This window comes from Natator depressus, chromosome 4 (genome assembly GCF_965152275.1).
Source record: "Natator depressus isolate rNatDep1 chromosome 4, rNatDep2.hap1, whole genome shotgun sequence".
NCBI lineage: Eukaryota > Metazoa > Chordata > Testudines > Cheloniidae > Natator > Natator depressus.
Genome location: NC_134237.1, coordinates 71,936,757 through 71,949,545, shown reverse-complemented (window position 1 = coordinate 71,949,545; position 12,789 = coordinate 71,936,757).

Sequence of the window (12,789 nt, the reverse complement as noted above, 5' to 3'; positions counted from 1 at the left end):
TGAAAATCTAAATACACTATATCCACTGGATCTCCTTTGTCCGCATGCTTGTTGACCCCCTCAAAGAATTCTAGTAGATTGGTGAGGCATGATTTCCCTTTACAAAAACCATATTGACTATTTCCCAACAAACTATGTTCATCTATGTGTCTGACAATTTTGTTCTTTGTGATAGTTTCAACCAATTTTCCTGGTACTGAAGTGAGGCTTACTGGCCTGTAGTTGGCAGGGTCATCTCTGGAGCCCTTTTTAAAAATTGGTGTCACATTAGCTATCCTCCAGTCATTTGGTACAGAAGCTGGTTTAAATGATAGGTTACATACCATAGTTAGTAGTTCTGCCATTTCACATTTGAGTTCCTTCAGAACTCTTGGGTGAATACCATCAGGTCCTAGACACTTATTACTGTTTAGTTTATCAATTTGTTCCAAAACCTCCTCTAATGACACCTCAATTTGGGACAGTTCCTCAGATCTGTCACCCAAAAAGAATGGCTCAGGTTTGGGAATCTCCCTCACATCCTCAACAGTGAAGATTGATGCAAAGAATTCATTTAGTTTCTCCACAGTGGCCTTATCATCTTTGAGTGCTCCTTTAGCATCTCGATCGTCCAGTGGCCCCACTGGTTGTTTAGCAGGCTTACCACTTTGGGGGATTTGTTAATTTTCTCTCCAAATACCTGCTATACCTCTTAGGCATCAGTGAACCCCTTAAGAGATTGACCAGTAAAGAGGCTAGATGGTGTCAGGAAACCCAACAGCAAAATGCTTTCCAACAGATCCAGACATTAATGACTAACCATCCAGTCCTAAAATACTATGATGCTAAGGCACCGGTAACTATTCAGTGTGACGCTAGTGAATGTGAATTGGGAGCAGTGTTATAACAAAATGGTCAGCCTGTAGAATTAACCTCTAGGATGCTACTGCCAACAAAGCTAAAATACGCTCAAATAGAGAGGGAATGCCTAGCCATTGTTTTAGCACGCACCAAGTTTGACCACAAGCTCCTGGGAAGTAATTATATCTGTACAGCTTACACAGACCACAAACTTTTGGAATCCATCTTCAGAAAGCCTTTGCTACCAGCTCCAAAACATCTGCAAAGAATGTCAATGATAATCTGAATAATAAAATTCCAGGATTGTCACTCTGTGTCACTCTGAAGCCTAAAATGTCGATTGAGTCAGTGTGAAGTGTTGGAAGCAGCTACAAGCATGGTTAAGAGCTCTTTTTGTTCAGAACAGAGGCATAGCCATGGGTGGCCCTGGCCCACTCATTTAGCAACCAGGCCCACCCAAATCTGAGCAGGTGTAAATGTAGAAACTGTCCAGTGTGTGGCTGAGCTCCCTGGGAGGCTTGAGAGTCCAGTGGGGCACTGCCACTGCCACCCCTGCATCCAGGTGCACAGCCTGAAGCTGCAGGGAGAGCAGCAGCAGGTGCTGCTGCCCCATGGAATGAGGAGATAGGTGCAGCGAGGGGATGGTGGGCAGAAAGAAGGGAAGGCTGCCTGGAGCAATTGGGCCAACTCCATGGGAGTTCATGCTTCACTGGTGGATCCCAGGTTCTGACACCCCCATAGGCTTGTCCAAAACTGTTCAAACCTTTTCAGGGTCTGGTTCCTCCCAGCAGCAGTGAGAAGCTTCTTGGCAGAAATCATTACAATCCTACTGCATCCCATCCTGTCCTGACCTCTCCTGCTCCAGTGACGGGCTGGGGAGAGAGACAATAAAGGAAATTGGGGAAGCCAGGGGCAGAGGATGGTCAGAGACAGGGTAAGCCAGGAGGTCAGAGATCAGGGGAGCTGGGGCAAACCTAGGGGATGCAGAGGGTATTAGATGCCGGGGAAACAGAAGTGGAGGAGGGGAGCTAGGGGGTGTTGGGTGGGTGCAGGAGGCTGGTGGGAGGCAGAGGTTTGGGCAGGGAGGCATGTGTGGGAGATGGGTATAGAGGCAAAAGGCAGATGGGCATGTAAGTGGTAGTGGTGGGTAAATGGGGTTCTGTGGTGAGTGCGTAAGGTGGAGCTATGAGTGGGCAAAGAAGTAGGGCCAGAAGGCAGGGGGATAATCGGTAGGAGAGGTAGGGGTGTTAGGGTAGGGCAGGATGCACAATTAGGGGGAGGAGAGGAGACGGGGGTAAAAGGTAAAGGAGGACAGTGCAGTTAGAGGTGAGGGAGGAAACAGGGCAAAAGAGGTGACTATGAATTACATCTATGTGGTATGTAGCTACAGTAAGGTGTGTATCTATGTCATGCCAAGAATCCTAAGCCATTATGTTATCAGCAGTAACTCAACCAATTACCACCCTCACTCTACAACAAATTTGCATGCAACAATTGCATTGGTTGAATAAGGGAGCTACTGTATAGATGGTGGATTACTTGGACCACCTGTCACACATGTGCACCTAACTGTCACCCATGCACAAATCTCCCAGCACAAAAACCAGCACAACCGCCATACACAACCCCAACCACACAGCCACTCACCATAGTACACCACCCTCATTTGCCACCTGTACAAATCCACACAACTCTCCCAGCTAAAAACAACCCACAAATAAATTAACACAACCACCCACACAACACCACAGCACACACAATAACTCAAAATATCACTCTAGAATTTCTGACTCAGTGTGCTGTGATGGCAACAAACTACAAGCATGGCTGACAGCACTTTTTGTTCAGAATATCACCTGGTTCAATCATCACTGGGATTCACAGTATGTTACCATCCAATGTTAACTTCTCAGCCATTTTCAGCTTCTTTACACACACGTGACTTTAAGAATTACACCGATGTGACAGCATGAGCTTTCAGCAACTAGTTAAAAAATATTGCTTGGATGTATAATACAAACAAGAGTCAGTGATGTTCATTGCAGACTACTGAAATCCAAGATTATGAAATTTTCAGTATATGCCAAGAGGAGGAGTTTTATCAGGAACTTGAACATATCAACCAGAGAGAACTTGTTCATGTGACAGACAGATGCACTTCTGCAAATAGACACACATTCTAACAGACAACATGTTTCAATCACTCAGAACAGTCATTATGTCAAGACGTCCAGAAAAGAAGGAAGAGGAGCTGACAGTTGCGGAATACGTGTGTCAATTTATGAATTCCATTTTGTGAAATAGCATGTATGATTGTAATCTTCAGTGTGGATTACAGCTTCCATTTTGCAGCAGAAACAGGAGATGTCTAGAAAATTAAAACAGGTTCATCAATTGGGCATCAATAGTGAATAGTTCAACCCTGGTGGAAAAAGAGGATGCTAACAGAAGAGCCACTGACCGACAGGGGAATTGGACTACGGAAAATCCTCAGTGACAAACAGAAAAGGTATTACAGACTGATTTTAAAAGTGACATGCTCCCTAAGCAAAGAAGCCAGTTAATCACCAGAAACAGAAGACAAGTGGAGGAGTGGGCACAGGGACTTCTGTCTGCCTTCAGAAGGACACTGATGAATCCAAGGACTCTTTGGAGTGGCGAGGACTCTGAGGGAGAATTGCATTTGGGCATTTATTATCTTGCCTAGATCTGTAATTCTCCTGTTCTGCCTAAGCATAAAGTATGTGTGTGTCTAAGCTTTTCATTTCCAAAGCCTGCATTCCTTGCTTTAACTGTCATGTTTCCCCAAATAATTACATTTTAATTCAGAGCAAGCACAAGGGTGCATCTCTGGAGGAGCAAGCATAAGTTACTGGGGAGACTTGGGAGGTTCAGCATTGGTTTAAGGCCAGGGCAGCTGGACTACAGAGTCCCACAGCCAAGGAAGGGGGCCAGACGGGGAGTTCGCCCCAGGGATGGTGCCTTAGAGGCCCAGAGTTAGAAACAGTGATTTGCCCAGACCCAGGTGACTTGAAAGCATATGGAATCCAAAGATTGAGTCAAATTAACACAGTCTGGTGACCATCCACTGGGGGGGAATCAATCTGGACTGTAACAGGAGCCACTTGATATTTGTGACTATTGGTATAAGCATGCCTCCTCACCTCTAGGGTGCCTCCTCACATTTGGATGCAATGTTGCAGGTGACTTTGCCTCTTGCACTCCCCTGGTGGCTATTTCCTGGGCCTGCAATATCCTATCTCAATCTGCTGCTTCTCCCAACTCCCCCTCTAGATGTTACATGGCTTGAGCCTCTGATTAATTCACATAAAGTCTAAACCCCTTCCAGATTAGTGTGAACGAGTCCAAATAAAGATTCAAACAAGTCTTCAAACTAATAGTCCATCCACCTCTCTCAGGCTTCACTATGGTTCCCTTGTTGTAGCCTGCCTATTAGGTCCTAGACCAGGGCTTCTCTCTCCCGCCTCTGCCAGCTCTCCCCCAAACTCAGTCTACTTATACAGCTTAGTTCTGCCTCATCTATCCAGGAGGCAATTAGTTACTCTGCCCCCCGGTGCAGACCATGACTAATTGAGTCCTTTGCCTTGCCTTGAAGGCAATGGGTGGTAAGGTCAACCAAAATATTTTAAAGCAACACCAGTTCCTTATGCCCTCAGAAAAAAGACTGACACTGAGTTAGACAGGTGGGAAAAGCAGAGCATCATTTCACCAGTGCTGTTTTCCGAATAGACCACACCTATTGTGCTCATGGTTAAACCAGACAAGACCATTGCATTGCAGGGGTTATAAAGTCACCCCCCACTCTATGGACCGAGGACTTGCTCCGTTTTGGGGTCAAAAATTTAGTAAGCTAGACATGTTGCAGGTGTACCAGCAGATGAGAGTAGAGGACTGTAAGAAATTTATCACTATAAACACTCACAAGGGACTACACCAGTGCAATCAATTATCACATGAAATATCAGCAGCATCTGAAATTTTCCAGAGGGCCATGGAAAGTTTGTTGGAAGGTATCTCATGTGTGGTGATGTGGACTGACAATGTCTTCATCACAGGCAAAAGTGATGCTGAACACCTGTCAGTACTGAAGCACATACTTCAAAGATTGAAGGCAGCGAGACTTTGCTTAAAACAAAGTAACTGTTTGGGGTTTTTTTTGTTTTTTATTCATGAGACCAGAAGTGGTGTATATGGGCTACAGGATAAACAAGGAGGGAATTCATCCTGTGGCAGAAAAGTCACAACAGGCCCTAGCCCCTGAGAAAACAACTGAGCTATGAGCATACTTAGGTACATTAAATTTTTATAGCATATCTCCCCAATGTTTCAGCCCTTTTATAGCCCTGGCATCAACTCCTGAGGCAGGAAACCCCCTGATATTGGGGAAAGAGACTAGAGGGAGCTTTCCAGAAGTCTAAAAAGCTACTCAAATCCTTGGATCTCCTTGTTCATTGTGACCTGGGCAAAGGATTAATCCTGTCATGTGATGCTTCATCTTACGGGGTAGGGACAGTTTTGTTACATAACTTGAGGGATGTTGGAGTATAACTAATTGGATATGTCTCCAGGTCACTGACTAAAGCTGAATGGAGTTATTCTCAGTTAGAGGAAGAAAGTCTACTATTATTTTTTGAATCAATACCTATATGGGAAGCCTTTTACCATTCTGATGGATCACAAACAACTTGTGAGAGTCTTGAATTAAAATAAGGGTGTACAAGCCATGGCAGCTGCCCTGGTACAGCATTGGACTTTGTCTAAAGCTACTTATGAGCACAGTAAAACCTCAGAGTTACTGACACCTGGGGAATGGAGGTTGTCTGTAACTCTGAAATGTTCATAACGCTGAACAAAGCACAGTTAGGGCTCCAGATCCAGCAGCTGACACTCCAGGCCAGGCTTCAGCAGCAGCTGAGCTCCCGCCTCAGCTCCCGCAGGCAGCTTCTTTTCCTGAGTTGGATTGCAAGCTTGTCCTCCTCCCCACAGGGGGAGGTGGGCTGTGTGTGTGTGCGCGTGAGAGAATAGCACGTCCCCCTCCCAGCTGCGAGGAAGAGGGTGAAAACAGCAAGCCCTCCTCCCAGCGGAGGGGGTGGGAGGGAAGAGGTGAAAACGGTGCAGATCTCAGTGCTGCTCCTGCTCTGCTGGCTCCAGCTGCCTTGGGTTGACAGCCCCAGCATCTTCACCTCTTACTGCAGCTGTAAATGGCTGCCCTGCACATGAGGGTGGGGGTGGGGTGGGGACAGGCAGCCCAGATGTGCTTACCTTTAAGATTCAGTACAGTATTGGTGGTTGTTGGGGTTTTTTTGTCTCCGCTGCTGCCTGATTGGCTATTTCCGGTTTCACATGGTGTCCGGTTGACCGGTCAGTCTGTAACTCTGGTGTTCGTATCATTGAGCTTCTCCTGTATGGGATAATTTATAAGGCAGGGCATTAGCATGCCAGCACAGACAGCCTCAGTTGAATGCCATTACTAGAACAATCTGGTTCTACAGAGCTTCCAGGAAAGTTTGTGTTATTCATGGAACACCTCAACCAGCCATCAGTAGTGGCTTCCCAGATAAGGAAATGGACTAGACAAGGTTCTGTCCTGTCCCAAGTGCAGCATGCACTTCCCCCTTGTGCAGGCAGGGATTGGGTGTTGCTGGCCCTGCTGTAGCATAAGGAGCCCTTTGCACCCCCACTGTCATGGGAATGAGTGAGCAGGGCAGAACAAAGATCCCCTGGCCAGGACTGTGAGGAGGAGGAGCCCCCAGCAGCAGAGGAAACCATCCTGGTGCTGAATGGCTCCTGCCTTCTCGATTATCCAAACTCCTCCTAATTATCCAAATAAAATCCTGTCCCTCATGTTATTCGGATAATCAGGAGCGTATTGTAGTTGAATAAAAGAGCATTTGCCTGCCTGTAGTACTTTAAGTAAGTGTGTTTCTTGTGCGCTGAGTAGTCCCTTTACAAAACTCCACATCGCAGCCAGTTTAATGGCAAAGCAGAAACAACTGTTAAGATCGCCAAATGGCACACTGGGATAATAAAGACCACGTGGACGATATTACTGGACTGGAGAAATACTCCAACAGAAGGCCTGGACAGCAGTCCAGTATTGTGCCTCCTGTCCCACCAAACACGCACTCTATTACCTACAGCAAATACACTTTTGAATCAGCACTAGTGAAAAAGGTGACAGAACAAACTGAACAAGAATGACAACAAACCTAACACTTTGAAAGAGGCACCAAAGAACTCCAGACAGAATAGCCAGTGAGATTACAACCAGCGTATAATGACAGAGACAAAAGATGGAGAACAGGGACAAGTATGCAAAAAGTAGCACCAAAATCATACACAGTAGAAGTTTAAGGCCAACTCTACCATCTGTCTACTCTCATTTCCTAACAGCCACCAAGGATCTGTTGTTTTCGAGAGAAAACTCAAAAGATTCCCCCCAGTGGATGCTGATATAGGGACTACAGTAGAAATTGGCAATGACTGTAAAATGAGTTGACTTATTACAGACCCTCAGGACTTGGCAAAGATGATGCTAGAAAACATACAAGCACAAAAATGTCCTGAGGACAAACATCAGCAGAGTAAGGGATTCAAAACAAAAACCACACTATGTGAAAGATCAGTGATGTTGCCTAGCAATATCAAATATGATATTGTTAGTTGAAATTGCTTAGTTTTACCTTATAGGAAGAGAGATGTTACAAGAGTTTTATGTAAAAGAAAAAGATATTGCTATTTATGTAAATAGTTAAAAATCAGCATATAAGAATATACAACTGTTCATAAATTTTTAAGACTGAAAGCTGTTCTTGTCTGCTGAAAATGGTTTCTGAATCACACAGTTCTTAACAAGTGACCCCTGGGCTGCAGCCACCATTTTAAACACTATGTCATCTAACCTCAGAGCAGGTCTAACTGACATCTGCTTAAAATGGTGGTGGCACTTAATGTCTGGGGCACCCAACATTGCTACCAGAGATGAGCGCTGTATACCCAAATGTTTCACTGGACTTGTACAAAATTAAGATATCTTGAGTTTTACATAAATGAATCCCCACCCTAAAGTTTCAGGTAATTAGATTTACTTGTAGTATCTTAGATTCAATTACAATAGGCTACTGTGATTACACCCTCCAATGTACATAAACTCTTTATGCTCTAAAGAGATGGCTAAGGTAGTGGGGAGTGCCTGGCATGTAGTGGAATGGTAGATCAATGATATTCTTTCTAGAGATGGAATATAAGAGGTGTTTCTTTTAGTATTTCTTATTGTAAGTGTGTGAGTAGCTGAAGTGTTTAGATCCCAAGGCCAGAAGGGACCAATGAAAGAGCTGGGGAGAGTTCATGTCTGTGTTGGTGGCCAGTATGTGAAAGGTGAGATTTGAATAGATCTGTGTTCCCAGAATAAGCGTGAGGGTTTGTGGTTCATATGAAAAATGCAGAACATATACAGAACATTGAGTAGTCACAAAATAGTTATAGAACTAGGTCATTCACTGTCACCAATCTGCCCTGACTCACTTCAATACTCTGCTCCCTACTGGCTTTTCCAGGTTCTCCAGAGCCCCTGCTTTCCTCAGCCCCCTAAGATGCTGCAGGCTGAGCTTCTCCCACCCCCACCCCACTTCTCTGAGGCACCGTAAAGAGTAATAACTGATCATTTCTTAAAGACAGGCAATGTCACACAATGTCACAAAACTTGGCAGCTATGCTACAACTTTCTTTTCTCTTTCCCATTCATAACCCTACTGTGACCCAGACGCTCCTTGGCAAAGAGTCCCCTATTCTTTGCAAACCACTCTCACCTCAGACCAGACAAATTCTCTGCACCAAACAGGTCTTACAGGATATTTATCCATAAAGAGTAACATGTAAGGTATCTGCAGAAAGCTCATAACTTGCCAAGATACATAATCTTTGTGAGTTGTACATACAAGTAAAATTTAAGGAATAATGTATTTATACTGAAAGTAAGCTTTATGGATTTGGACTAGAAATTGGTCACCAGGGGATAATATCCATTTAGGCAGGGGGTGATGGCCCATTTGGGTGGGTGGGGGGGAGCAGTTGTCACCCCGCCCTGTTTAGCCAGCAATGCAATGCAAAGCTCAATTGTTTAGCCATGCTCAATCAATAGAGTTTTTCACTAGAAAAACCACCAGAGGCAACTGCAAACAATCAAACTACTTGAAGGTAAAAAAGAAACCTTACAACAGGATGTGTAGTGAGAGAATTTCCCTCAGTTGTTTGACTTACCTTAAAAACCTCTGGGGGAGGTTTAAAATTGGAAAAATTATAATTCTCTTAGTTGGACAATTATAGATTGGTGATAGAATCAGGACCCTTTGGAATGCTTAAAACAGTAATTAGTTTTAAAATTACAGCTTTAATTAGATGGACGATAATAATAGTTTAAATATAGAAAATCAAGTAATGGCAGCTATAGGGATGATGTGGTGGAAGATTCCATTCTAAGAAACATAGAGGTCCATTACCTAGGAAATGAAATTTCATTTCCTGTGACGCAATGGTAAATTCCATTTTCCAGTAGGCCAAACAGGAAGTAGTTAGGGGTCACCCACAGGTCATCTGAAAAAAAACCATAGGAATACATAGGCCCATAGGAGTGTATAGGGATCATGCAATCAGGAGACAGTATGGCATCATTTCCGGATGATGTAATAGAAGCATGGTATTGCATCACTTCCTGTAGGGAATGACTCAGCAAAATCCCATAGAGATACATTGTAGCCCACAGAGATACATGGGACTTCCTGTCATATGTAGGTACATGAGATGGGGGGGGCATTAGCATATGCTAAGCTCTGGAGACTGATTGGCTGAGCTTGCGTGACCAAACAGTATATAAAGGGGACAGCCAATAGGCTAAACTCTGTATTTGGGTAGGGACCTTAGAAGAGAGAAGCTGCTGCAAACACCTGCAAGGAAGAAACCATCTGCAAGAAGCAGCAGCAATAGAACCCTGCAAAGAAGAAGCTGCATGAGGAAGAGCTGCCTGAGCAGCAGCACCAGCACCCCAGAATTCCACGGTTGCCATGGACAACAGCTGCTCCAGCAGGGGGTAGCAGCAGCAACTAGCCAAGTAGGCTTCCATGTCTGCCACCAGCAGGCAGCATTTACCGCCGAGAAGCCAGCAGCAGTCACAACAGCAGCCAGTGACTCACCAGCAGCAGCAGACAACGCTCTCTAATTCTGACAGATCAGAAGGACCAAAGATGGTTTTAGAGGGATTTTGAGAAAGCCCTTGTAAGTCTAATCTTCCCTTATTTATTACCCAAGAGCATATGGGTTTCGTTTGTAAATAAAGCTGAGTGTCTGTGGTCTGATCTTCTCCTACCCCTCTAGTAACCAGCCAGCCAGCGCTTACTGGATGTTTAGTGTTAAGTGTTGATTGTTATATGTTATAGAGTGTTAAGTATATGGTTATAGAGGCTACCTTTTTGTTGCCGCGCTGCTTATCCTTATATCTATCTCTATTCTTTTATTGTAACCACTCACTTCTAAATAAATAGTATTTCTGATTTTGAAGAATTGCTACTTGTGTGCCTATTCTTGATCGGAGAGCTGTATCTGTGTCCTTTCAAGGATCAGCAAGACTAGCTTGCTCTGGGGAGCCCTCTGTGGGTCAGAGGTAAGCATGCTGGTAATATCCTGGAAATTCCAAGGTCACAATCTTGGTTACTGGTTTAGATAAATGAGAGGTTAAGGTTAAGGGCAGTGTTTTTGGGTAATATCATTGGCTTAATATAGTTGAATGCAAATCTTCCAGTAACAGATAGGGGGTTGCCCTGTCAGAGAATAGAAACAAAAGGCTGTTTTCAGTATATCACAGGGGAGGGAGAAGCACTCTGTATCCATTCATTGAGGAAAACCCCTTGTAGAGTTTGGATCCAGGTTCATAAGAAACCAGCCAGCTCTGCAACAAACTGAACTTTGGGGTGGGGGTCTACTTTATTGGGTAGAAGAGGTAACTGTTGATAAGCATAGACCCAGGTTTGGTTTTAGGATTGTTGTATATTATAACCGTTTCCATCACTCTCTCGTTTCTAGTTTAAATCTTTTTTGATTCTTTCTTAAACAGACCAACTTTGATTTATCATAAGTCCTGAGTGGTTCACAGAAGCAGTGGTTTAGGGTAAAACTGATAACAGAGCTACCCTGCACCTTTGGGTGCAGAGGATTTGGAATTTCTGTGAACAGCCAGTGTCAGAAGTGGATATCAAGGGAAACAATTCAAGGGGGCTCAGAGACTGGGGTGCACCTAGTGTTAACCTGCAAGGCAAAGTTAGAGCTGGCATAGCCCAGAGGAGAGTGCTTGAAAGGCTGATGGTATTAGGGAGCTGACACCCAGCTATAACAAGAAAAAAACAACCTTGTGCTGGATGCAGGGGGTAACAAGGTGACACAGTCCTGTGTGCCCTCAGAACCATCACACCTACCCACACCTTAATTATAAAATAAACTAGCAGTCCACCAAAGACTTGGTCAAACAGGTTGCTTGTGATTCATCAAACCTAGGCTCTGGTAGATTGTTGGTTGAAGTATGTTCCAGAACTTTGGACCCTCCTTTGAGAACCTACTGCTACCAGCACCAGAGAACTGAATCCCAGAAACAGGGAGCAAAAAGACTGCAGTACATTTTTATTTCTTGTGACAGCACATCAGAAAACGAGGTGCTCTGTCTCAAAATGAAACCATTCATAACAAAATTACTCCTATTGCACATAGAAGTGAATAGGCAACCAGTGTGCAACAATGGCATTATGTGCACATACAAGATCTTATTCTCTTCTCATCACAGTATTACTTCTATGTAACTCCAATTACTTCAGTGGCATTCCTGTTGATTTATATCAATGGACGGGAGAATCAGGCCATAACATCTCACTGCATTAAAAAGAGACAGTTTGGCGCATGCTACATTTGCTGATATTACCAGTGCTCTGTGAGAGTAGCCTCAAATAGAGTGCATTACAATCATCTAGTTTTGAGGCATGGATCACTGTAGTGAACGCCACATCAGAAAAGAAAAGAAATGTTGCAACCTCTGGGCTAGTAGTAGATGAGGAAAACCCATTGACACCTAAAGTCAAAAAACAGCAATAGCGCTAAAATGACTCAAAGACTAAAACATGAAATGGCTAAGGTGGTGTAGAAACCTTTATCAGAAGGCAAACTCATGCCTGCCTATAAGCATCAATTCCATTTTATCTACCCTAAGCTGACACCCAGCCAGTGTCAAACAGCTGGGAGACAGAAATTACAGTGGCTGGATTTGACGAAACCACAAAAAAGAGCCAAGATGTCCATCGTGGCTGATTTGGGACTAGAATACAGGAGTCTTCACTTCAAGCTAAACAATCTATCCCCACATTAGTTATTATTAGATGATAACATAAATTATATGTAAACCTCTTTCCATTTAAATTAACTACCCCTCTGAATACCTTAATTAAGGGTTTTAAGGGCACCATTGCACTATTCCACAATACGCTTTTCTGAAATATTGGCTGACGAAGTAATTGTTTTGCCATTACGTGATTAAATGTTTTGCCAGTAACAAACGCAATACAATGAAGATGTGGCAGTGCACCTATTACCAGAAATCCAGTTAAAATAATTACCACATTTCTCAGTCAGGTCAATTTCAGACGAACAAACAGAACCCTCGATGACTCAGGCTATTTCATGTGAACATTGCATAGGTTTCAATTGCTGGGTCTTGCTGCCTCATCATCAGTGCTGTTCCTGAAACTTCTCCCAGAGGGAATTTTTATGACACAATGAGAGAAACAAGAGAAAAGGGCAACTAGAAAATATGCGAGGACAATGCATTCGTTCACCAAACTATGCTCTCCTACCAATCCAGATGATCCTGGCAGCTTCACTCCCTCCTCCTCCTCC